General features: G+C 52.2%; 1 protein-coding gene across 5 annotated transcripts in view; it reads right to left on the bottom strand.

Annotated features, from left to right (window-relative positions):
• Window positions 1-22594, bottom strand: part of HIVEP3 (HIVEP zinc finger 3) — a 300751-nt gene that overhangs the window by 124276 nt on the left and 153881 nt on the right. For 4 of the 5 annotated variants that reach the window (XM_074555698.1, XM_074555699.1, XM_074555701.1 and 1 more), the window contains one exon: window positions 10956-11025. The exons of the other annotated variant lie outside the window; for it this stretch is intronic. The gene's annotated coding sequence lies outside the window, so the exon portion shown is untranslated. The remainder of the gene's footprint in view (window positions 1-10955; window positions 11026-22594) is intronic. 5 annotated transcript variants of the gene reach the window in all.

Raw genomic sequence — 22594 nt, 5'->3', positions numbered from 1 at the left:
AGCAGTTTTGCACAGGCACTGAGCCCTTGGGGTTCAGAACCAGGGCACCCCTAATGCAGCCTCAGCCATGGGAAGCCACCTCAGGCCACTCCACCAGAGCCACCGTGGCCACGGCTCAGCTGTGGGACCATCAAGGGACTCCCATTCATGGATCCAACTCCCCAACCATCCAGGAATAATTTTATAAAATAATGTATATAAAATCTTTTCCTTTTCCTTTTCCTTTTCCTTTTCCTTTTCCTTTTCCTTTTTCCTTTTCCTTTTCCTTTTTCCTTTTCCTTTTCCTTTTTCCTTTTCCTTTTCCTTTTTCCTTTTCCTTTTCCTTTTTCCTTTTCCTTTTCCTTTTTCCTTTTCCTTTTCCTTTTTCCTTTCCTTTTCCTTTTTCCTTTCCTTTTCCTTTTTCCTTTCCTTTTCCTTTTTCCTTTCCTTTTCCTTTTTCCTTTCCTTTTCCTTTTTCCTTTCCTTTTCCTTTTTCCTTTCCTTTTCCTTTTTCCTTTCCTTTTCCTTTTTCCTTTCCTTTTCCTTTTTCCTTTCCTTTTCCTTTTTCCTTTCCTTTTCCTTTTTCCTTTCCTTTCCTTTCCTTTCCTTTCCTTTCCTTTCCTTTCCTTTCCTTTCCTTTCCTTTCCTTTCCTTTCCTTTCCTTTCCTTTCCTTTCCTTTCCTTTCCTTTTCCTTTCCTTCCTTTCCTTTCCTTTCCTTTCCTTTCCTTTCCTTTCCTTTCCTTTCCTTTCCTTTCCTTTCTTTCCTTTCCTTTCCTTTCCTTTCCTTTCCTTTCCTTTCCTTTCCTTTCTCCATTTGCTGCAATGGGTTTTGGTGCTGGTTTCCATCCTTGATTGAGGAATGTGAATGCCAGAGTGGTTTGGGTGGGAAGGGATCTTCAATGGCAGCTGATTGCAGCCCAGGGACACCTGCCACTGTGCCAGGTGCTGCCAGCCCCAATGCCCAGCCTGGCCTTGGGCACTGCCAGGGCTCCAGGGGCAGCCACAGCTGCTCTGGCAATTCCAGCCCAGCCCCTGCCCACCCTGCCAGGGAACAATTCCCAATTGCCAAGATCCCATCCAGCCCTGCCATTCCTCTGGCACTGGCAGCCATTCCCTGGCTCCTGTCCCTCCATCCTTGTCCCCAGTCCCTCTGCAGCTCTCCTGGAGCCCCTTCAGGCCCTGCAAGGGCTCTGAGCTCTCCCTGGAGCCTTCTCCTCTCCAGGGCAGCACCCCCAGCTCTCCCAGGCTGTCCCTTGAGGAGCAGAAAACACCCAAGAATGGGACTCAAGAGTTCCCCTGGCCACTTTCACTCCAAAAAGCCCCAAATTCACCATTTCTTTTCCCCTGGAAAAGGCTCCCCATTCATGGATCCAACCCCCCCTACCCCAAATCCCATCCATCCTCAATTTCTCCCATTACTCCAACAACCCCCTCTGCCCCTTCTAACTTTTGTTCCCCCCATTTCAAAACAAAAGCTGATTTATTTTATTTATTTTTTTTTGCTTGAAGCAGAGTCCCAACATCAACCCCCCTTTCCCAGCCGTTTCCCTTCTCTGCCGTTTCCCTTCAGCTGTTCCTCGCCTCCATGGGAAACAGATCCAGCAAAACCCTCCTGGAAACACTGTTCCCAATTAAATCCAGCCCTTATGAAACCACTATCGCAGCCACTTGCTGCAGATATTTCTCTTAGAAGAGCTTGCAGCGTTTCCTTGATGAACCCCCAAGCATAACAGTTTCCACAGCGATTACAGAGCAGGCAGCCGAGCCAGAAATAACACAGAGAAATGGAAAACATCCCCTGCTCTGCCTCTCTCACACAGCCAGGGGGAGGAGAGGCTGTCCCAGAGCTGGGGACGGGGACAAAACAAGCCCTGAGCAGCATTTGGTGACACTGAGCCAAAGCAGCGCTGCTGGAGTAAAATCTGCTGTGGATGGAGGAGTGAGCCATGGCCATGGAAAATATAAAATAGGATATTTTATATACATTAATATAATATATAATATGTAATATGTAATATGTAATATGTAATATATAACATATAACATATAATATATAATATATAATATATAATATATAATATATAATATATAATATATAATATATAATATATAATGTATAATGTATAATGTATAATATATTATACGTAATAATCACGCAGTATATATGTTATATTATATATTGTATATATAATATAATATAATGTAATGTAATGTAATAAAATATATATAATATAATATAATATAATATAATATAATATAATATAATATAATATAATATAATGCATCCTAAATCACTAAAATGCATCCTAAACCAGCCTAATACATCCTAAACTTGCAAAATGCATCCCAAAATCTGCAAAATGCATCCTGAAACCTGCATCATGATCATAAATAATAAAAAATAAATAAATTTAAATAATATTGAATAAATAATAATATATAATAAATAAGTAATAGTAAATAAATGAATACATAATAAATAATCATACTTAATAAATAATAATGCATCATAAATAAATAATAATGAAACCTGCATGGTTTTGCTCCAGCACAGCCCCAGCCCTGCCTTGGTGTGAGCAGAACCTCTCCAGTTTGGCAGCTCTGCTCTCACCCCTGCTGCTGCTCCTGCCCTGAACCAGCCCATCTCCATCCACAGCAGTTTTGCACAGGCACTGAGCCTTTGGAAAGGAAAAATTCCCAAAATTTTGGAATTGGGCAGGATCGCATTGGGAATGGCAGCGAGCAAGGCAGGGAGCTGCAGGGGGGCTGAGGGCTGAGGAGTCAGGCCTGGTTTCGACTAAAATCTTCAATGATCTTTGGGTCTGTTTTAGATTTTTCAGCCATTTTTGCGGGTAGTTTTTGGGCCCCCTGAGATGCCCCAGCCCCAAGTGGTGAACAGAGCTGGGAATCTTTAATTAATGAGGCTGAGCCAGGCTGGGAGAGCTGGGGGTGCTGCCTGGAGAGGAGAAGGCTCCAGGGAGAGCTCAGAGCCCTTGCAGGGCCTGAAGGGGCTCCAGGAGAGCTGCAGAGGGACTGGGGACAAGGATGGAGGGGACAGGAGCCAGGGAATGGCTGCCAGTGCAGAGGAATGGCAGGGCTGGATGGGATCTTGGCAATTGGGAATTGTTCCCTGGCAGGGTGGGCAGGGGCTGGGCTGGAATTGCCAGAGCAGCTGTGGCTGCCCCTGGAGCCCTGGCAGTGCCCCAAGGCCAGGTTTGGGACAGTGGAAAGTGTCCCTGGTGCAGTGGGAGTTCTCCCTGTCCATTGGGATCTTGAAATTCCCTTCCCAGCTAAACCAGTTTGGGATTCTGTGACAGGTCCCAGTTATTTGCTGTCACTCCCTATGCCTGAAGCACTTCCACCACCATTTACTGGAATGCTATTTAAAATAGCAGCCATTTATTTTTATTTAGTGTTTTTCACCCTACTGGAAATAAAACAAAAACACAAAAAACTCTGTGGTCTTTTGCAAACTGCTGTGGGGGGAGTGTGGCAACACCCCTGGGAGGGAGGGAGAATATTTTTAACCCCATTTTACAGAAGTGGGAACTGAGGCATGCACTTTTCCACAGGAGGAGATTGGCCCCAAAGCCTTTTGAATCCTTGCAGGACGATTTCCAGCAGAGATCCTCAGTGCCAGAAGAAGCACACACTTATTCCAGGCTACAGTGGTCACTCTGTTGTGCCCCTGCCAATTTTCTCACGTAAACAGAGCGGTGGAAGAGTGGTTTCTCTTCAGGTTTTGTTAATTTTAGCCTGAGAAAAGTGATGAAGGAAATACCTCAGCGCCACGGGCGAGATGGTGGGAGGTAATTAAACACCCAGCTCCTCTTTCCCTCCAGCCTCACGTTTGCTGGAGGCATCTCCAGCTCTATTTTTGCCCCTGGTTCCAGGCTGACCTTGCCCTGCAGCGTTTTGTTCCACAGACAAACACTCCCCACCTCCAGGGCGAGGGCATCTTCCTCTCAAACAAAACCCAAACCTCATCTGCCTCTCCAAATTCAGCAGATTTTCTCAAAAACAGCCCCCAAATCCCTATCCTGCCCCTCCATGCCCCTCCTTCCAGCTCACACCAGCTCTGAGGCCAAGAGGCCTCAAATCTGAGTAATTTGTGCACAAAGAATTAAAGAATCTCTGAACTCAGTGTGGCTGAAGGGTCCATGGGGTGCTGATCAGATTTACAGCCCTGGGACAAAAGGGACAAATCCGATTTCCAGCCCAGCTCCTGATTTACAGGTGATGGGACCATTCCAGGGCTTTCCAAAAGCATCCATGGGAATCCAACCACGTGGACTTTAGGAATATTTATTATTTTAAGTTTCTCCTCAACTCATTTCAGCCCTATTTTTTTCCAATTGCTTTAATTCATAACACTATCACTTTTATTTATAAATTTATACAATAAATATACAAATATTTATATATAATATATATAAATTTACTTAGTAAATATATAAATATATAATATATATAAATTTACTCAGTAAATATTTGTGTACATATAAATATAATATCATATCATATCATATCATATCATATATTCAGTAAATATTTGTATATAAAATATACAAATCTATATTATATATAAATTTATTCAGTAAATATACAAATATTTATATAATATATATAAATATATTCAGTACATATATAAATATTTATATGTAAAATATAAAAATTCATTCTGTTTGTCCCCAGAAAGGGAATAAACCCCAAAAACCTTGAATAAAGGGAACACAGGAAGCCCGTGGGCAGCATTTGAAGAGTCAGCAATGCCTCGTGGAAAGCTCTGAGGCACATCCCTGGCAGTGCCAAAGCCTCAGCTCTGTCCTGGGGTCACTCTGTGCATCCCTTGGGATCCAGCAGGGAATGGATCCCAAAAAATGCATCCCAATCCTATCCCATCCTTCCTATCCTATCCTTTTCCCTGGGAATCTCCCATTTCTTGAGGCAGAAGGAACCAGGCACAAATCCAGGGCTCAGGGGGTTCTTCCTGAACCCCTTGAAAGTTCCTAAAACCCCCCAGAGTTTCCCAATTTCCACTGCAAATCCCTCACAGCCGAAGTGAAAACCACTCCATCACCTGCAGCAGGTGGATCCCATTCCAAATCCAACAAAATGCATCCCAAACCAGCAAAATTCACCCTAAACCAGCAAAATTCACCCTAAACAGCAAAATGCATCCGAAAGCACCAAAAGCAGGGAATTGCTTTTATTTGCAGAAGTTAATTTACACCAAGGAAACTCGTAGCTGGCTCACCAGGCTCATTCCCAAAATCTGTCATTAATTTTATGGATGTGCTTCAGCAAAATGCAGCTTTTGCTGCCAGGTAAATAAATTCCACAGCTGCGCGTGAAGGAGGCCGGTCCTGCAAGACCTGGGGCAGAAATTCATCCTAATTCCCCTGGAAATGACAAAAAAGCCACAGAGCTGCTGCTCGTGTGGCTCTGGGCCTTTTGGGTGAGGGAATCGTTCAGAAGAAAAGGTTCAGATCGTTCAGAACTTTCCAGATTGCAAAGTAAGATGTATTTATTGTTTTCTATTACCATCTGTATGGCAATTTGCCTTATCTCTTCCTAATCACTCTTCCCCTGGGAGGGGACATTGCTGATAACAGCTATTGAATGTCCCTGCATGGCTGATAAGAACTACAGCATCCCATTGGGAGATGGGAGCCCAGAGGGAGGAGCCAAGCATTCCTACCCGGATAGAATCTGGAGATTCTGGAACACCAGCACGGCTTCTGCACTGGATTGCCCAGAGGAACAGCAGCTGCCTCTGCCCCTGGATCTTCAGAGGCAGAGACTGCACCTTTCTCCAGGATCCCTGCTCCAGCAGAACCAGCCCTGACACTGCAGGAGGGCTGAGCCACAATTCCAATGGGACTGCTGCCAACAGCCTGACCCACAGGGTGTCAGCTTGGGTTCTGACTCTGGCACTGTTGGTTTAGTTCACTGCATTGTTTATTTTATCCTTTTATTTTCCTCCCTATTAAAGAACTGTTATTTCCTGCTCCCATATTTGTTGCCTGAGAGCCCCTTAATTTAAAATTTATAGCAATTGGGAGGGAGGGGGTTTGCATTTTCCATTTCAGGGAGGCTCCTGCCTTCCTCAGCAGACACCTGGCTTTCCAAACCAAGACAAGAACCCTTGCCTGGGCAAGGCAAAGTTGGAGTTCAGCCCTGGAAAAGTTGGGGTTCATTCCCTGCATTCAGGATAGCCACTGATATCCCTCCAGCCCAAGCTAGCTGGGAAAAGGGCCAAGCTCAGTTTTATGGGATTCCTCTGGGTTTCCCCTCTGAACTGCAGCACCAAGAGAGGGCTCAGCAAAGCCCTGAATGTGGGGGTGCATCAGATTTGGGAGAGCCCCAAATGCCAGGTCTGAATTCAGCAGGATCCTGCTGTTTTCTAACAGAACTCTGCCTGAAATGTGCGGGATTCCTGGAAAACCAGTGCAAAGGCAGTGAAACCCCAAAGGCTGATAAGACTTCAACAAGCAGGTGACCCTCCAAAATCCAGGAATGATGGATGGGCTGAAAGACAATTCAGGATCTGGAGACTGAGGAGCTGCTGAAGCTGAAAACCTCATTAGCACAAGGAAGGGTTTAATGAGGTTTCCCCCAATGCTGAAGTTGCTCTGCTCTGATTTTGGCCCCAAAACACTCCTGGGATGGTTTCTGCCTTCAAGGCAGAGAGCAGCAAGCAGCCCTTGCTTACAGCAAATCCATTTTGGGAAGGTAGGAAAACCTGATCTCATGTTTTCCCCTCACTTATCCCGGCTCAAAAGTTGCCAAGCACTTCCCAGAAGGAAGGAAAGCGTCCCCAAACTGCAATTTTTCCGTCCAACTGGAAACAAACAACAACAATAAAAAAAAAAAATTGGTTACAAAAATACCACCGAGGTCTCGAATGGGTTGGTTCCTGTTCCTCTGCGGGAAGAGGCTGCTCAGGTTTCCTCTGTAAACACCCGGGAATGGCTGTGCCCGTCCCTCCCGGCTCTGCGGGGCTCATTCCTCACCTGCTGCACCTGCAGGCCCTGCTCAGCTCCTCTGAAAGCTCCAAAAAGTGGGAAATGCACAAAAATCAGCTCTGCAGGGAGGAGAGGCTGGGCTTGGCTCGGGGCTTTGCAGAGAAAATGAGGCAGCGTGGAGCCCAAAGGTGATTTATGGCCACATCCACTCTCCCCAAATGTTTGCTGAGCGCCTGAACCCCCTCGGCACGGACACACAAAGCGCCCTTTGATGATCGTTAGGAGCTTCACCTTCTGCAGGCTCGTAATTAGAGCCGGCCAGGATGAAAATCTCCTTTATTTGGGATTCCTGCCCCGATTGCAGGGAGCGGGATCGCAGCGGAGTGCCCTGGGAAAGCCCAAAATTTCTGGAATTCCAGCCAGGGCACAGCGGGAGCACAAAGAACCTCCGTCCTCTTGCAAGGTGGTCTCAGCTCAGCGAGGAACGGCCCCGCATTAACGAGCCAGAGGTGGGAAGGGAGAGCTCAGCAAAATGGAACAGGCAGGCTGGAAAACAGAATAAACATTTCCCTGCATCCCAAGCAGCCCCGCAGATCCCAACAGAGCCATAAAACCCCCTAACAAGCAGCCTTTCTAAAGGCACGGACAATGAACGGTGCTGAATGTATATTTGAAATAAATCGCTCTCCTTCCCAGAGGGTAATTTTCCTTTTTCCCTCCATTTGACCCTCCCCTTGCCAAGAAACCCAAAGCTCTGAGGCGCTCTAGAGGCACTTTCGGCGCTCAACACGTGCGGCCAGAAGTTGTGACAGCAGAGGTGGAGGCAGCAGGAGCGGGGGGGCCGCAGGAAGGAGGAGGAAAATCAACTTTGCTGAGGCAGGAGCAGCTGGACACGGCCCTGGGGCTGTGCCAGTGACGCGCAGGGATTCCCCGGAGCCCCTCATCACCCAGTGCCAGGCTGGCCGCGGTGATTTCCCTGCAGGACACCGTGCCCTGCTCCCCACGGCTGCCCGGGAAAGCTCCCAGGGCAGCGCTGCCCCGGCCCCGCACCCGGGGGAGGTTTCTCAACAGCGCTTCTGTTGTTGGCTTCAGCAGAAATGTTATTTTCGGGAGCGCCGCTGCCGGGACTCACCCGCGGCTCTCCCCGGAGTGGTTCCCCACATCCGATTACGCTGCCCCGAACACTGAGCCATTCTCCTGAGCCGTGTTTGCCAAGAGAGAACTCCAAACATTTGGGATTTCGTTCCTCCTCCCAGCCCGGGCAGCAGAACACGAGTGGTGCTGAGTCTGCTCTGCCCGCCTGTCCCGAAACCGGGGCAGCATCTGGGCAGGGCAGGGGGCACAGAAACCTTCTGTCCCCCTCTCCTGAAACTGGGCAGCCCCTGGGCAGCTCAGGGGCCACAAAAACCTCCTGTTCTGCTCTCCTCTCCCTCACCTGGGCAGCCTCTGGGCATTTCAGGGGCACAGAAACCTTCTGCCCCCCTCTCCTGAAACTGGGCAGCCCCTGGGCAGGGCAGAGGGCACATTTTCCCACAACAATCCACAGGAAAAGTCCCCGAAGCACCGGGATTGTGAGGAAAACACGAATCCCCACAAACACAACCACCTTCCTGGCGGGTCCCTGACGCCAAATAACCCGGGAGAGGCGGGAGTCAGGACAGAGGGACCGGCAGGACAGCCAGACAGCCAAACCTTGTGCCCCCCTCTCCCAAAACTGGGCATCCCCTGGGCATTTCAGGGGGCACAGAAACCTTCTGAGGGTGCCTCGTTCCTAAGCTCAAAGCGCCAGGAAGGAGCTGCACAACGCTGCTGGGATGGAGGAGGGCCAGCCCAGGCAAGGGAGAAGTGCCCGTGGTGCATGAGGATGAAAATGGTCACTCACAGGGAGTGAATCCCCTTCCTTGGGCTGCAGGAACTCCCCCAGGCTCCTCGGAGCATTTCTGGGGGGTTGCACAGCACTTGTGCCCCAGAGGACACAGCCCCAGCCCTGCTGCAGCAGTTTGCTGCCAGCACACTCATTAATTAATCACTCAGTAACTCCTGCAAGTTTGTTTTTTTTTTTTCTCTGATGTACAGTTCACTCAGGCCCTCTACAGAATTTGGGGTTTTGCTTCCTTAGCAAGGACTGCAGAGAAACCTTCCCCAGCCCCAGGGCAAAGCCTGGGGACAGAATTCCCGGGAATCAGCTCAGAACAGCCCAGCTCAATCCCCCTGTCCCGCCCCAGGCTCTCTGCACCCTCCCCTGAAGGACTGAAAGAAATTTCCTATTTCCAGCAGCCTGCAGCTAAGGAGGGCACGGCAGAAGGGGGTGAGGGGGACAATGTGACATTTTGGAGCCTTTTGACACCCCAGAGCCGAGTGAGAATCGCAGCATCCCACCGACCCCACCTGCTCTGGCTGAGGAAATGCGCTCTGCTGCCACCGGGAACATTTTCCCACAAGAATCCATCGGAAAAGTCCCCGAAGCACCGGGATTGTGAGGAAAACACGAATCCCCACAAGCACAGCCACCTTCCTGAAGGGTCACTGACTCCAAATAACCCGGGAGAGGCGGGAGTCGGGACAGAGGGACCGGCAGGACAGCCGGACAGCCAAACCTTGTGCCCTCCTGTCCCACATCTTGACAGCCCCTGGGCAGCTCAGGGGCCACAAAAACCGTCTGTTCTGTCCCCCTTTCCTCAAAATGGGCAGCCTCTGGGCAGGGCAGGGGGCACAGCCCCCTCTCCCACATCTGGGGCAGCCCCTGGGCATTTCAGGGGGCACAGAAACCTTCTGTTCTGCCCCACTCTCCCAAAACTGGGCAGCGTCCGGGCAGGGCAGAGAGCACATTTCCCACAACAATCCACAGGAAAAGTCCCCGAAGCACCGGGATCGTGAGGAAAACACGAATCCCCACAAACACAACCACCTTCCTGGAGGGTCCCTGACGCCAAATAACCCGGGAGAGGCGGGAGCCGGGACAGTGGGACCAGCAGACAGACAGCCAAGGTGAAACCTGGCTCTGTGCCCTGACAGGAACAATCCTTCAGCGCCGGGGAAACTCAAAGCCTGGGAGCTGCAGGTGATCCCCGGGCAGCGGAGCAGGGCTTGGATTGTATTGCTCACACCATAAATCACCGTGTCAGCTGCCCCGGCCGCTTCCCCGAGCCAGCCCGGAGCTGCCTGGAGGTGCCAGACCCTCCGAGCTCAGGAACGAGCCGGGGGAGAAGCAAAACCACGCACACACAACGCCTTTTTCCGGAATAACAATGCCCGCATTTGCATAGAGCAGCTCAGCCCGGCAGGCACCGATCGCACCTCTGGGCGCATCAAAGGCGTTATTAATTTCCATCGAGGAGAATTAAGGAGCTTAACTCGTTAGCACTCATTTACTCAGCCTTAATGCATTTTTAAAGCTGCCTCGTTTTTTCTGCTGGTGAGCAGGTGCTCATCAAGGAACGCTTAAAAAGGGATAAAAACTCCCGGCGGGTCAAGCTTGGGGACAGCAGGTCCGGCCCCTGGCTTGGGGACATCCGAGCTGCTGCTTGGCAGAGCTCCGCAGGGGTTTCGCTGGCACGGCTCCTGTCGCATCACGTGTGGCCCCAGAACAACCCCTCGGCTCCCCGCTCGCTTTCCTGTGCGAGTGATAAGGAGGAAATCCGTCCCAGACAGGCAGACAGCTCAGCCCAGCGTTCAACCCAGCGCTCAGGCTCCTCATTAGGAGGAAAATTAAGAGCCCGAGCTTGTGGCGCTGCCAGCGCAGCCCCCGGAGGTGCTCAAAGAGCCACAACCCCCTCGGGGTGTCCAACAACGCTGTGCCCGGGAGGGAATAAAAATTAAAAATAAATAAAAAATTAAAACCAGCGACACCCAGCTCCGGGCTCCCCATTGCGGTGAGCTCAGCGGCGGTGCCCTTGTGCCAGCCCCGGCCCCGCGGTGCCCTGGCACGGCTGGCACGGGATGGAGCCGCGCTGCGGGCGCGCACCCGCCCCGCTCCGAGCCGGGCCCGGGGACGCGCTCGGCGTTACCTGCACTCGCCCCCATGGCTCTGCCGGCGCCAGGCTGGACCCCGCGGCTCCAGGGGGATCTTCTGCCGCGCTGCAATAGAAAAGGTTGGTTTAAAGCTCCTTATTTGGGCAGTGATGTCAAGGGAAGTCGCTCGGGCAGCGCCTCCCCCTTTTTCCATTCACTCCACATTGTTTCCTGTTGTCAAGCGGCGGCTGGGGCTCCGCGCGGCCGCGGGATCCTCCGAACACGGGATCCTCTGGACACAGGGATCCCTTAGACACAGGAATCCTCTGGACACAGGGATCCCTTAGACACAGGATCCTCTGTACACGGGATCCTCTGAAAACAGGGATCCTTTAGACACAGGGATCCTCCGAACACGGGATCCTCTGGACACGGGATCCTCTGGATACAGGGATCCTCTGACCATGGGATCCTCTGGCCATGGGATCCTCTGGATACAGAGATCCTCTGGGCACAGGATCCACTGGACGCAGGGATCCTCTCAATGCAGGGATCCTTTGGACACGGGATCCTCTGGATACAGAGATCCTCCGGCTGTGGGATCCTCTAGACATGGGATCCTCTGGACACGGGATCTTTTAGACACAAGGATCTTCTGGACACAGAGATCCTCTGGACACAAGATCCTCTGGCCAGGGCATCCTCTGGACACAGGATCCTTCAGACACAGGGATCCTCTAGACACGGGATCCTCTGACCATGGGATCCCCTAGACATGGGATCCTTAAGACGCAGAGATCCTCTGGGCACAGGGATCCTCCAGTTCTGGGGCTCCTCCAGCAGCGGGATCCTCCGGCCAGGGGGACGCTGCAGCTATGGGGACCCCCGAGAATCCTCCATCCCTGGGGGTGCTCCGGCGCTGCCCCGCCCGGGCCGGACACAGGAGCGGCTCCGAGTTGCCCCCGCTCTCCACAGCCCTTCCCATGACCCGAGCCGTGGTTCCCACCGCTCCTTCCAGCAGGGCCCGGGGGGAGCCGGGCGGTCCCGGCGGCCGAGGCAGCGCTGCGGGCCCGGCGCTGAGCGCGGCTCTCCCGCCGCCTCCCTGCCCCCCTCCCTTCCTTCCTTCCTTCCCCATCCCTCCCGCCGCCTTCCTCCCCCACATCCTCCTCCTCCTCGTCCTCCTCGTCCTTCCCCATCTGCCCCGGCTCCCGGCGCTCCCGCAGAGGCGCTGCCCGCGGCACCGCATGGCGAGGGAGCCCCTCCGGTCCCCTCCGGTTCCCTCTGGCTCCCTCTCCGCTCCCCTCCGCTTCCCTGCCCTCCTCCCCCGGCTGCCGGAGCCCTTCCCTCGGGATGCGGCGCTGGGAGCGGGGCAGCCCCGCCCGGGAGCACCGGGAACCTCTCCCGGAGCATCCTCGCGGCTGAGGGAGGGGCGGTGGGGACACTGGGGACAGCAGGGACAGTCGGGACAGCGGGGACAGCCGGGACACTGGGGACAGCCAGGGGCAGTGGGGACACTAAGGACAGTGAGGACAACCCGGACACTGGGGACAGCCCGGACACTGGGGACAGCCAGGGACAGTGATGAGGACAGTGGTGACACTGAGGACAGCGGGGACACTGGGGAAAGCCAGGGACAGCCGGAGACAGCCAGGGACACTGGGGACACTGGGGACAGCCCGGACACTAGGGACAGCCAGGGACAATGGTGACACTGAGGACAGTGGGGACACTGGGGAAAACGGGGACCGCCAGGGACAGTGGGGACAGCCAGGGACAGCCAGGACAGTGGTGACACTGGGGACAGCCAGGGGCAGTGGGGACACTGAGGACAGTGAGGACACTGGGGACACTGGAGACACTGGGGTCAGTGGGGACAGCAGGGACAGCTGGGGAGAAGGAGGACAGCGGGGACACTGGGGACAGCCAGGGACAGCCGGGACAGTGGTGACACTGAGGACAGCAGGGACAGATAGGAACAGTGGGGACAGCCAGGGACAGCCAGGACAACCCAGTCCTGGCTGCCAGCACAGGGAGCTCCAGGTCCCACACATCCCATACACGAAGCTGCCCATGACCCCCATGCCTGATGGATCCCTAAACACATCCCAGTCTTGGATTTGAATTTTTAATTTATTTTTGTTTTTGTTGGTTGGTTTGGATTATTTCTGTGTTTGGAGTTTGGAGGGTTTTGATATTTATCACTTTATGCTCAGATAGTTATAGCTTTTTTTGCTTGGATTTTTGGGGTCTGGAGTTGGCCCACAAGAGAGCTGCAGAGGGACTGAGGACAAGGATGGAGGGACAGGAGCCAGGGAATGGCTCCCAGTGCCAGAGGAATGGCAGGGCTGGATGGGATCTTGGCAATTGGGAATTGTTCCCTGGCAGGGTGGGCAGGGGCTGGGCTGGAATTGCCAGAGCAGCTGTGGCTGCCCCTGGAGCCCTGGCAGTGCCCAAGGCCAGGCTGGAGCCCCTGGCACAGTGGGAGGTGTCCCTGCCATGGCAGGGGTGGCACTGGATGGGATTTGAGGTCCCTTCCCACCCAAACCATTCCAGGATTCTGTGATCGCTCCCATACAAAGGGAAGCCAAAGCCCTTGGGATAAAAAGGGAACACAAAGGGATTCCCTGGCAATCCCCACGCAGGATCCCAGCTCTGGGCAGCCCCAGCTGAGCTCTGAGGACAGAGCCAGACACCCCTGGGTGCTCCAGGCAGCTGGGAAGAGGCAGCCTGGGTGGTTTTTTTTAGGAGAAAGCAGAAGCACAGCATTGCAGCCAGGCTGTGTTTACATTTAAATGACATCTGCTTACTCAGCACAACGCTCCTGTTCCTCTGCCTGTGGTCACTGAAGCCCTGCTGGACCTGTGGAAAATGAGAGCTCCAGGCAGGATTGTTGTGCTCAGCCCCTCAGGAGGTGTTTGAGAACTCCCCGCTGCTCTCTGGGCTCAACCTGCTCAAATATTCCCTGGTGGAAGCAGCTGCATCCCAGAGCTGCTTTTGCTGCCCTGCTACAGCAAAAATGTTTGAAAAGAGGAAAACAAAAAACATCACCCCCATTCCCATCTGACTCCAGCTCGATAAAGTCAGGGTTAAGTCTAGAAAAGCTGGGGTGAAGTCTCTCTGATGGAAAGAAAAAGCAAAAGAGGAACTCACAGGATGTGCTTTTTGGTGCGGACACCCCAGAGCTGTCCCTTTGCTCTGCAATGTTGCTTGGCACGAGAATGAATAAATCTACCAAAACACCAGCCTGGCTCATCTCCAATCATCCCCAGAGCCAACACCCCCCAAAGTGCCCCCTCAAATTGCTCTGAGTGCTAAACACAAGGAAATGCCCCATAGCACATTTCCTACAAGAATTTCCTACAAATCATTTCCTCACCAGCCCCGTTTCACACCCAATTTCAGCTGCTCTCCTTACGGCCAGAAAGGAGAATCAGAGCTAGGGATAAAGAGGTTTTATTTGTTTCATTTTCCTCCCCTGCTGCTCCTCCTTGTCCCTGGATGGTTGGTTTGGATTATTTCTGTGTTTGGAGTTTGGGAAGTTTTTCATAATTATAATTTTATACTCAGATTGTTATTGCTTTTTTTCCTTGGATTTTTGGGGTCTGGAGTGGGAGAGAGCGGGAGAGGGACTGGGGACAAGGATGGAGGGACAGGAGCCAGGGAATGGCTCCCAGTGCCAGAGGAATGGCAGGGCTGGATGGGATCTTGGCAATTGGGAATTGTTCCCTGGCAGGGTGGGCAGGGGCTGGGCTGGAATTGCCAGAGCAGCTGTGGCTGCCCCTGGAGCCCTGGCAGTGCCCAAGGCCAGGCTGGGCATTGGGGCTGGCAGCACCTGGCACAGTGGCAGGTGTCCCTGGGCTGCAATCAGCTGCCATTGAAGATCCCTTCCCACCCAAACCACTCTGGCATTCACATTCCTCAATCAAGGATGGAAACCAGCACCAAAACCCATTGCAGCAAATGGAGAAAGGAAAGGAAAGAATGATTTCCTGGCTGATTGCAGGTGCCCCCAGTGCCATTTCCCACAGGGGGTTTGTAGCCTGGCAAGGGCTGGTTAGAGAGGTTTGGGCTGTGCCAGGGTGCCCAGAGCAGCTGTGGCTGCCCCTGGAGCCCTGGCAGTGCCCAAGGCCAGGCTGGAGCACCTGGGACAATGGGAGGTGTCCCTGAGGTGGCCTTGGATGGACTTTAAGGTCCTTCCAGACCAAATATTCCATGATTCTGTGACTCCTGTGAATTCCTGGGAATATGTTTATCCCAGGGGAGGCAGCTGATGGGAGCAGAGTTGCTGCAGTCTCTCCCTGGGTTCCCTTCCACATTTTCACAAGAGCTCCTCCCAGCCCCTTCTCAGCTCATCTCCATCTGCCAGAAATTAAATAAAAAAAGGAAGGAAGAGTGTGGATGTGTCAGGAGGAGCTGCTCTGCGTGCCTGGGCTGCTGAAATCCCAGCCTGGGGAGCTGCTGAGGGCGTTAGGGGCTCTTACACAACCCCTGAGGTGTCACTGCCTTGGGGACATGGAGTGAAGGAGAGATTTCTTTGGTGCTGCTCCTTATTCTGATTTGGGCTCCCTGTGGTTCTCTCCATGCTCTGGAGCTGTATCTCATTGATTCCATGTCCACACAAATATCTGAGCCCAGTCTGATGGAGAATCCGGGTTTCTTGTCCTTCCCAGTCCCTTCTATTCCGAGGCCTCCTGCTCAGCCCAGGGTTTGTGCCCTCCAAGTGACAAACCGTGGGCTGCTCCTGGCCAGTCCTGGAGTCATTAAGGCTGGAAAACATCTCCAAAATGATCAAATTCCAGCACTATCCCAGCACTGCCAGGCCCACACTAACCCCTGTCCCCAAGTGCCACATACACGTTTCCTGAGCACTTCCAGGTGACTCCAATGGCCAGGGCACTCTAGTGCTTGACCATCCTGTCAGGAAATCAGTTTTCCCTGACATCCAACTTAAACCTCTCCTGGTGCCGCATTGGGGCTGGTTCTCCTGTCTCAGCAGAGCTGGGAGTTCAGAGCTCCAGCTGGGACCTGATCCCAGCTCCAGGGCCCAGCAGCTCCCATGGGAACCTCCCTGGAGGAGAAACAGCCCCAATTCTGGTATTTTTAGGAGAGGTGTGAGAGGCTGAGAGTCCTGAGGGCTCTGGGGCGGATCCAGAGTGTGGCTGCAGCCCTGGGATTCCTTAAGGACCTTTAGCACCTGCACTTGGTGGCACCATGGTGACACCACGGTGACTCAGGCTCTGGTCTGGCCTTGGGCACTGCCAGGGCTCCAGGGGCAGCCACAGCTGCTCTGGGCACCCTGGCACAGCCCACACCTCTCAAACCAGGCCTTGCCAGGCTACAAACCCCCTGTGGGAAATGGCACTGGGGGCACCTGCAACCAGCCAGGAAATCATTCTTTCCTTTCCTTTCTCCATTTGCTGCAATGGGTTTTGGTGCTGGTTTCCATCCTTGATTGAGGAATGTGAATGCCAGAGTGGTTTGGGTGGGAAGGGATCTTCAATGGCAGCTGATTGCAGCCCAGGGACACCTGCCACTGTGCCAGGTGCTGCCAGCCCCAATGCCCAGCCTGGCCTTGGGCACTGCCAGGGCTCCAGGGGCAGCCACAGCTGCTCTGGCAATTCCAGCCCAGCCCCTGCCCACCCTGCCAGGGAACAATTCCCAATTGCCAAGATCCCATCCAGCCCTGCCATTCCTCTGGCACTGGCAGCCATTCCCTGGCTCCTGTCCCTCCATCCTTGTCCCCACTCCCTCTGCAGCTCTCCTGGAGCCCCTTCAGGCCCTGCAAGGGCTCTGAGCTCTCCCTGGAGCCTTCTCCTCCCCAGCCCTCCCAGCCCCACAGGATTTGTGCATCCCCAGACATTTCCCCGGGTGGGAAGGCTCTGACCCAGGAAGGTGCAGGGACTCCTTGAGGGCTGCACAGGAAATCCGTGGGAGAACTGAGAGGAAACTTCCCAGCTCCCACACTGCATTCCCAGCTCTCTGCTGGGAACCTCCCTTCCCACCAGGTTACCCCGAGAGCAGCTCTGCAGCCCTGTGGATGGAAAGGCTGCAAGTCCTGGCAGCATTTCCAAGCTCTGTAAATGGATTTTAGGAGGAGAGGAATGGGCTGGGAGCAGCTGGAAGCATGCAGGGCGCTCCAAGGAGCTGCTGTGCAGCACAAAGAGTGGAAAAATGAGTAAAACTCAAAAATAACCCACCAGGAGAGGTGGGGAGAGTTTGACAGAGGCCTTTTCAGGCACTGGGTAATTTCTGCCCAGGCTGGGCCAGGCTGAGGTGAGGATGGGGAGGAAAAGTCTCTGAGCTCGGGTGAGGAGGGAGATGTGGTTGTTTGACCCCCCTGCCCCTCAGGACTGTCCCTTTCCTGGCCAAACAGTTTCTAACAAAGGATTTCCACAAAAGTCAGCGTGGCCTGAGCTTCACCCCGTGTTTTCCTGCCCCTGCAGCAGGAGCAGGAGTCTCCAGAGATCCTGGGCCTTCATTTGCCAATTTAAGCACAACCACAATTTTCTGCCCAAGAGAAGCCACCAGCACCGGGCAAACACCTTTGTGTGGATTGCCCTGAAAGGCCATTTGTGCTGTTTGAGGGAAAATGACCTAAAAAACACCTTTAGGGTGTCAAGGCAAAGAGATCAACCCCAGGCCACTGAGGGTGTCATGGGCAGGGTGAAGGACCCAGGGGAAAGATAAATCTTAAAAAACTACAGCGTTTTTTAACCCAAAATCTTCAATGTGCTTGTGTCTGGCTCTGTGTGAGAATTCCATCCAAGCCCCTTCTGTGTTAAATCGAAGCACTTTAACACAACATTTGCACTTTGCTGTGAATTTTGTTGCTTTTATTATTCCTTTCTGCGGGGGTTTGGAGTGACAGGACCCACAGGGAATGGATTTAAGGTGAAGGAGGGCTGGATGGATGGGATCTTGGGAATTGGGAATTGGGGAGGGGCTGGGCTGGAATTGCCAGAGCAGCTGTGGCTGCCCCTGGAGCCCTGGCAGTGCCCAAGGCCAGGCTGGAGCACCTGGGAGGTGTCCCTAGGGTGGCACTGGATGGGATTCAAGTTCCTTCCAACCCAAATAATTCCATGAAGACTTTTCTCCTTTCCAAGCCTGAGCACTGCCACTCCTGACTGAAGAGGGACAGGGAATGTTCTTCCCACGTCACCTCTCCCCTTGGGAAATCTGGAGCAGCAAAAACCTGTGAATTCACCACATTTCAGATAAATGTAACCTTTTCCAGCCCCAGCTGTCAATCTCTGAGTGGGAAATGAGAACCTTTAGGAGTTCCAGGTTCACCCACAGCCCCTGAGCTCCCGTGAATCCCTCCTGGCCCCTTTCCTGAGCTAGGCTCATTTGGAATAGTCCAGCCCCAATTAGGCAAACAAAGAGTAATTAATACCCCTAATTAAGGGTAGTGCTGTTTGGCTGCCCAGGACCCTCCATCCCTCAGCACAGGATTTCTGCATCCCACTTCCCACATCTGCAAAATCCCTTAACTCCAAAGCTCCCTGTGCTCATTAAACATCTCAGAACCACGAGGGAGAGTCTTCAATGATCCCAAAAATTCCCTGCAAAGTTGGGTTCATATTCCAAGGCTCCCATGGAAGCCACATGGCCTGGGAAGTGGCAGGCACGAGGAATCATTGTGCTAATTTTAGCCCGAGCATCTGCTCCATGTTAAATCTGAAACTCCGTCTCTGAGAAATCATTTAATTAATTTTTTTTTTTTTTACCCCTTCAGAATTGACATTTGTCAAACAAGATGTTGGGAGCTGAGGCTGCAGCCGAGTCTGAGTAATCCCAGGGGGTGAGAGCTCGGGGATGGAGCTGGGAGAATTGGGGACTGCAGAGCCAGGCTGGCTGTGCCCCTGCCTGGGGCTGTCCCCAGGTCCTGACAGGGGACAGAGTCACAGCTCCTGACAGCGGACAGGGTCACCCAGCCCTGCCCAGGGCCACCCAGGTCCTGACAGGGGACAGGGCCACAGGTCCTGACAGGAGACAGGGTCAGCTAGGTCCTGACAGGGTCACCCAGGTCCTGTCTATAGTCACCCAGCCCTGCAGGGCCACCCAGGTCCTGACAGGGGACACAGTCATCCAGGTCATGCTGGAGTCACCCAGGTCCTGACAGGGTCACCCAGGCCCTGCCTGATTCACCTGGCTCCTGCCCAGGGTCACCCAGGTCCTGTCAGGGCCACCCAGCTCCAGCCCAGGGTCACCCAGCTCTGCCAGGGTCACGTAGGTCCTGCCCAGGGTCACTGGGTCCTGGCAGGGTCACTCAGCCCTGCCAGTGTCATTCAGGTCCTGCCAGGGGCACCCAGCTGCTGCCAGGGTCACCCAAATCCTACCGGGGTCACCCAGGTCCTGCCTGGTTCTCTTGACTCCTGCCCAGGGTCACTCAGCCCTGAAGGGTCACCCAGCCCTGCCTTGGGGCTGTCCCTGCCAGCTCCTGCCAGGGGACAGGGTCACCCAGCTCTGCCAGGGTCACTCAGGTCCTGACAGGTTCACTTGGTACCTGCCAGGGTCCCCCAGGTCCCTGCCTGCCCCCAGCATGGACCAGGCTCAGCTGGAAACCCGGGAATTCCCCTGTGGGTGCACAGCCCCAGGTGATGTTTTTGCACTGCTGCACTCAGCTCTTACGGGGCTTTAAGCAGCCTCTTATCCTATTATTAGTGGGTTTATAAAGCTGAGCAGCTTCCCAGCCCTAATCCAGCTTGGGAAATCCCAGGGAGCAGGAGAGAGCACCTGCAGGGCCCTCAGCTTGGACTATCTCTGTGCCAGATCTGTTTGCACCAGGGAAGGGACACAGAGACTTTCCAGTACAGCCCAGCCTCCTTCCCTTCCCTTCCCTTCCCTTCCCTTCCCTTCCCTTCCCTTCCCTTCCCTTCCCTTCCCTTCCCTTCCCTTCCCTTCCCTTCCCTTCCCTTCCCTTCCCTTCCCTTCCCTTCCCTTCCCTTCCCTTCCCTTCCCTTCCCTTCCCTTCCCTTCCCTTCCCTTCCCTTCCCTTCCCTTCCCTTCCCCCTTTTTCCTTTCCCCTTCCCCCTTTTCCTTTCCCTCTCCTCACACCAGGATTTTTCCATTGCCCCAGCTGAACTGACAGCTCCGTTTATTATTTTTATATATTTTTATATATTTTTAAATATTTTCAATATTCCCCTCTGGCCACCCAGACCACTGGGCTGACTCCCCCAATCTCATCCAGGTGGACACAGACAAACAGGAAATTTTCCCAACAATTTGCCCATTCATTCCCAGGGAGTGACTCCCAGCTGGAATTTATCCCTGGATTCTTTTAAATGGGGCACTTCATGGTGCACAAGGCCCAGGAAGGAGGAAAAATACCAAATGACACGGGAAGTGTTGGATAAATCATCAGAAATCATCACAGGATTCATCCCAAAATTCAGCCTGAGTGGGGCTGTGCCGTGGGATGGGGGAGCACAAGGCCTGGATGGGGCTGGGAATTCTGGTTCTTAATTCTTCAAGGGCCAAAACATTGATAGATTCCCTAAAACCACCTGAAAACTCCCTAAATGTGCAAAAAGAAAACTTAGAACTGCCTGAATCACCCTAAAACTGCCTCAAAACACCCTAAAACTGCCATAACACATCTTAAAGCCCCCTCCAAAGAGCCTGAAACTGACTAAAAAATGCCCTAAACTGCCTGAAATCACCCTAACACTGCCTCAAAACAGTGCAAAACTGCCTCAAAACACCCTAAAACTGCCTAAAAACACTAAAAACATCCTAAAACTGCCTCAAAACACCCTAAAACTTCCATAAAACAGCCTAAAGCCCCCTCAAAACAGCCTGAAACTGACTTAAAAATGCCCTAAAACTGCCTGAAATCACCCTAACACTGCCTCAAAACAGTCCAAAACTGCCTCAAAACACCCTAAAACTGCCTAAAACCAGCCTAAAAGCACTTTAGAATAACCTAAAACTGGCTCAAAACACCCCGAAACTGCCTTAAAACAACCTAAAGCCACCTGAAAAAACCCTAAAACTGGGTCAAAACACCCTGAAACTGCCTTAAACCGCCTCAAAACACCTTAAAATTGCCAAAAAACACCAGAAAAGGAGGAAAATGCATCATTCAGGCAACAACCATAATTTTATAGTTGAGTCATTTATGTTTGTTTTTTTTTTTAATTTCCAAAGTGAGGATTTCGGGTCTTTGATGTGTCAGAAGATGCGCCCAGCACAGCCTCTGTAAATCTGTGGGGTTTATTTCATAAACTGGATAATTATGGGACAAAACCAGTTCCTGCACCAAGCTGGGCCTAAACAAACTAAGCTGGCTCGGAATTACTTGTCCTGAAGTCCAAAATTCAGGAAAAGATTTAAAATAAACTAAGAAAAATAGAATGATTGACCATGGTAGTGGTGCTGGGGATGGGTTGGACTTGGCCTTGGAGGGGTTCTCCAACCTCAAGGACTGGAAATTCCGACCAGAAGGAGGAAATGGTTGGACTTGACCTTGGAGAGCTTTTCCATCCTTAAAGGTTGGAAATTCCAACCTAGAGAAGATGATTGAAGTTGATCTTGGAGAGCTTTTCCAATCTGGATGAGGAAATGGTTGGACTTGACCTTGAAGTGGTTTTCCAGCTTTAAAGATTGGAAATTCCAACCTGAAGGAGATGGTTGGATTTGACCTTGGAAGGCTTTTCCAACCTCAAGGACTGAAAATTCCAACCTGGAGGAGGGGATGGTTGGACTTGACTTTGGAGGGATTTTCCAGCCTTTAAGCCTGTAAATTCCAACCTGAAGGAGCTGGTTGAACTTGATCTCAGAGAGCTTTTCCAATCTGGACAAGGAAAAGGTTGGATTTGACCTTGAAGGCCTTTTCCCACATTTAAGCTAGAAATTCCCACCTGGAGAAGGAGATGGTTGGACTTGACCTTAGAGAGCTTTTCCAGCCTCAAGGACTAGAAATTCCAACCTGAAGGAGATGGTTGGACTTGATCTTGGAGAGCTTTTCAAAGGTTGAACTTGACCTTGCAGGGCTTTTCCAGCCTTAGAGATTGGAAATTCTGACCTGGAAAAGATGGTTGGACTTGACCTTGAAGGGCTTTTCCAACATTTAAGCCGGAAACTCCAACCTGGAGAAGGAGATGTTTGGACTTGTCCTTGAAGGGTTTTTCCAACCTCAGGGATGGAAAATTCCAACCTGAAGGAGGGGATGGTTGGACTTGATCTTGGAGAGATTTCCAGCCTTAAAGATTGGAAATTTCAACCTGGAGAAGGAGGTGGGTTGGACTTGACCTTGGAGGGGTTTTCCAACCTTTAACCCTGTAAATTCCAACCTGAAGGAGATGGTTGGACTTGATCTTGGAGAGATTTTCAAAGGTTGAACTTGACCTTGCAGGGCTTTTCCAGCCTTAAAGATTGGAAATTCCAACCTGGAGAAGATGAGTGAGGTTGATCTTGGAGAGCTTTTCCAATCTGGACGAGAAAAGGTTGGACATGACCTTGGAGGGCTTTTCCAACCTTTAAGTCTGGAAATTCTGACCTGGAGAAGATGGTTGGGCTTGATCTCAGAGAGCTTTTCCAATCTGGATGAGAAAAGGTTGGACATGACCTTGGAGGGCTTTTCCAGCCTTTAAGGTTGGAAATTCTAACCTGGAAATGATGGTTGGACTTGACCTTGAAGGGCTTTTCCAACTTCAAAGACTGGAAATTCCAACCTCAAGGAGACGGTTGG

The sequence above is a fragment of the Zonotrichia albicollis genome, chromosome 20, assembly GCF_047830755.1.
Source record: "Zonotrichia albicollis isolate bZonAlb1 chromosome 20, bZonAlb1.hap1, whole genome shotgun sequence".
NCBI classification, from domain to species: domain Eukaryota; kingdom Metazoa; phylum Chordata; class Aves; order Passeriformes; family Passerellidae; genus Zonotrichia; species Zonotrichia albicollis.
The sequence above is the reverse complement of the archived record's forward strand: the minus strand, read 5'-3'. Positions and strand labels throughout refer to the sequence as shown.